The 4,233-nt window shown below is 34.3% G+C and overlaps 1 long non-coding RNA gene across 1 annotated transcript; it reads left to right on the forward strand.

Annotated features, from left to right (window-relative positions):
- Positions 1–379: 379 nt before the first annotated feature.
- LOC115921046 lies at positions 380–3,569 on the forward strand. Its single transcript, XR_004062715.1, has 4 exons — positions 380–590; positions 1,796–2,065; positions 2,618–2,704; positions 3,007–3,569. It is a non-coding gene; the product is annotated as an uncharacterized LOC115921046 (long non-coding RNA).
- The last annotated feature ends 664 nt before the right edge of the window (positions 3,570–4,233 follow it).

The following is a 4,233-nucleotide window of genomic DNA, read 5'->3' on the forward strand; positions in this document are numbered from 1 at the left end:
TTCTGACCTTATGTCAGCCCCAACATGCAGAATTTTATACTTTTTGTGTACAAAACTAAAGGAAAACTATATTTCTCTCTGTTCTTTCTATATTAAGTTGAATGGTTCTTTAAGCTGTAATTCATAAGGTTTAGCGTTATTGTCCATACTGTTACCAATAGTAATTTGTGATATTTGTGTTGCATATGGATTCATAAATAGACATGAATGTACTTAAAATACTAAAAGACAAATTCTATTGAGATATTTTTGAGTTGGAAAAACAAAACAAAACATACATGTAGACATGCCATGCATCAACAATAGTATGCACGTATGATGTATATACATTAAACTGCAAAGACAATAATTATCTGTTCTCTTTTAATCTTGGTCCAGGGGGGTGTTTCATCAACTAAAATCGATTTCGATTTTAAAAATCAATTTTAAGGCCGAATCAGTTTTAGCTTAAAACCGATACATGTGAGCTGTTTCATCAAATCGATTTTAAGCTAAAATAGATTTTTAGGTGTCTGCAATCAAGGCTAGTCAATTTGGGGTAAATCGATCACAAAATGGCCTTGCTTAACTACAGTGAGAGTCCTTGAAAAGTGAGTAAAATCTGTTTTTCTTTGAAAATATCAATTCTGTTGATAACAAATCTGTTATTTTGGAAGAAGAAAAGTGTTCCTTTCATTAGTATGCAATTTCAATTTTGTGTAACTGAACGAAATCTTAAATAAAATCAAATTTTATCACTCTCTAAGTCTAAGTGGACGAATTGCACCGGTTCAACCATTTCAGTCCCATTCATATAAATTCATGCAGGTTCAATAGTAATTTCCTAACGACATTTATTATTCGGTTAGGACAGACAGGTACAAACTAATTACTCTAGTTTATTCTTGCAGTAGTATTGTGGTTTTACTAGTTATGTTACTAGTTGTAGATTTGGACTTAGAATCAAGATCTAGGCCTAGATCTAGGCCTGGCCCTAGATAGTCTATAGGCCCTAGGCCTATCCCTTATTTATTTTATTTTTAGATCTAGAGTCTAGCATTGTCTTGTTTTTGTTGATAAGGTCTAGACCTATAAAAAAGTTAGAGTTCTAGATCTAGAGACTAGGGGTCTAGTCTAGTCTAGGTCTAGATTTTCTAGACTCTAGATCTAGACTAGTCTAGTCTATAGATCTAGAGCTAGGTCTAGATTTAGGCCTAGGGTCTACTTATAAATGATATATCTAGACTCTAGGTCTAGATCTGCCTATAGGGCTAGGCCTAGGGCCTAATTATTAAAAATCTATAGGATTATTGTTTTGAAGGTAAAATTTTATGAAAAAAAATTAGACTCTAGATCTAGATCTAGAGGTCCTAGAGCGTTACTGTCAGACCCAGGTCTAGATCTACTCTAGGTCTAGATCTAGATGTAGATTTAGTCTAGAGTCTAGGTCTAGATCTACATAATACTTGATAGATCTAGATCTAGGGTAGATGTAGACCTGTAAGTGAGGTGGGGGGGGGGGGGGGGGGGGGGTAAAGAGCGCATTTCTTTTTGTTTTAGGTCCCGAATATTTAAAGATCGCGCTGGCCGCAAATTCGCTAAGTGGGGGGGGGGGGGGGCGGAAGGTAACACTTATTTTTTTTTATTTGGCGGGGGGGGGGGGGGGCACGTCCCTGTTGGTCAGTACATTTTGGAAAATTTTGCTGTGCCCCCCCCCCCCTTGATCCGTCCCTGGTAATAGGGTCCCTAACACAGTCCAACTCCAAGCTCTAGACTAGTCTATACTATAATTAATTATTATTTTTTTTAATTTCAGAGTCGGACTAAAAGATGGAGTGGACCACAAGTCGTATCCACCAAATAGACCTTGGCTTTAGTCCAAGACTCAAAAGTTTTCTTCTGCCGTGTCTCTACAGTCTTGGACTTCTCATTCTTCCTTGGCCTCAGGCTCAAGGAAAGGGTTTGGATATGCAGAATGTACTCAAGCTCAATGTCTAGGTGTACAGCTATAGATCGTACTGTGCTAAGCGGCCTTGTGGAGTGATCTTCTTACTAGTAAAATTTGCACACCAATAATAAAACAAAGGTAAGTTTGTGGTTCTTCTAGACCTATGTATAAATAGATTACCTATTTGTTGTTGAGTGTGTAAATCTTGATTTTCATTAAATTTTCTACGCACAATCGCAAACTGATAAAACCATGTGAGGGGGAAGTCAACTATGACATGTCTAAATCATAGATAAATTACTTCATCAGCCAGATCTGATTAATATTGTACAAATAATAGGGCAGCAATTAATGAATAAAGAGGTGATTGAACAAACTGTAATGAGTATTATGAAAGCTGCTCTGTTTGTTTTATACCTCTTTGCCTTCTACTCACGACAGGGGAATGTTCATTGAATCTGTGTACAACAGTGTTTGGTTCAAGAGCAGGGTATCCGCGATCAAGATTAGACTCCATAGTCAATCTTCCAAATGTCTAAAACTTACAATTTGGTTGGTAACAATGTCTTGGACTGAATACATGTAAATTACTGTTGTAATTACTGATAAAAATGTACTTATATTCTTTTGAACACATTTGAGATGTGCTCTCTTCATAACAAATATATGTATCTCTGTTTTAAATCCTAGGTTGCAAAATAAAGAGCTATGGCATCTGCATGTACTGCTAGTTCATGACAAATGAACATTTATTGTCCATCTCTTCAAATTGAAAAGGTAAGCAGTATCAATTACCAAAATTGATCTATCATTTTTCATAATCCTTGTAAGAAGTCTAATACCCATCTTACCCATTCTGTTAGATAAAACATACACAAATGGTAATGAAAGGATTTTTTTTTTATCCAAAGCAAACAATTTTTATCATCTGTAACTATTTTTTATTCTCCTACTTTATTTATTTAGCAATTAAAGTATTTGAAATAATCATAAATACAAAAGTTGAAGATTGATTGAAAAGTTGTACTAGTATTTAGTTATTGATTCATTTATTACATAACTTTCAATTCCTATTCTAGACTGCAGAGCCTGAATTACCTGCAACGTTATGCCTCTTATGAAACATCAGCCAGCCTACAGATAGAAGCTCCCTTTTCCAGCTTTAAGCAAGAGGAACCACAATGAGATACAGATCTTGGTATCATGGACTGGTCACTTTTTACAACCAACACTACTTGTAAATTAAGATTTACAAATTAATTCCTATAAGCTATCAAAAATGCTCTAGTCAAGGTACTAAAATTTTGCCATCGAGTTTGAGGTTTTGGGTTTGATAAAATGTTAACATAAAATATTTCAAAGGAAGTAAACGTTTTAATGATACTTCCAAGATTTCCTACATTTTAAACTGAATTTTAGAATTTTGCAGAAGAAAAGAGAAGAAATAAAAAGCTATTATTCTGTCGTGGAGGTTATTGTTACCAAACTCCATTACATAGATAATTTTGTTCATGGCAATAAATCTTAAAATATCAAATTGGAATTTCTTAATTAGCAATTCATCTGAGCAGCAGTTTGATGACCTATTTGGAACTCTTCCTAGAGGCACTTCTTGCATGACTATGTATCGATAATTACCTGTTGGTGCTTAAAGTGCTATTGTAGCAATTGCACAACAACAAATACAAAATAAACAACAGAACATTGTGATTGATTTTTCCTGCAGGAAATATATTAACACTGACTTATGTTGTCCTTAGAATTTTTTGTCAAAGCTGATAGAAAAGAATTGATTAATTTCATATAGACAAACTATTGCATCAAGAAACCACATTCTCACCGACTGCGTGACCTTACATGACAATGTACATGTATATCATCCTTAGATTAACAACCGTATGAGTAACAGAAATATTTGTGACAAGTATTACTCTTTCAATCTCCATAAAAGTAACTCGAATAGAGAGTGGCAGATATCAGCTGCAGTAGTTTTAACAACTGGCTGATACTTTCATAGGAGCACTTTTATTTGTGTCATTTAGAATATTGTAATTGTATCCCTTGAATGTGTTTGCTATGCTCATCATTTACAAAATGTAGATTTCATTCATTAAAGCATAAACATATTGATTATACTTTAAAATCTGTGTTAATTTTATTTTGTATGTATTTTTTGTCTTTTAGGAAGATAAAAGGGGGGGGGGGATGAATGGATGAAATTGTATGCTAGCACATGGTGATAATAATTACATGATGATAAAGGGCAATGATGTGATTCAAGAATGGTGTGTTTGTATGCTGGTGAG

The sequence above is a fragment of the Strongylocentrotus purpuratus genome, unplaced genomic scaffold (assembly GCF_000002235.5).
Source record: "Strongylocentrotus purpuratus isolate Spur 01 unplaced genomic scaffold, Spur_5.0 spur5_scaffold_1, whole genome shotgun sequence".
Taxonomy (NCBI): domain Eukaryota; kingdom Metazoa; phylum Echinodermata; class Echinoidea; order Camarodonta; family Strongylocentrotidae; genus Strongylocentrotus; species Strongylocentrotus purpuratus.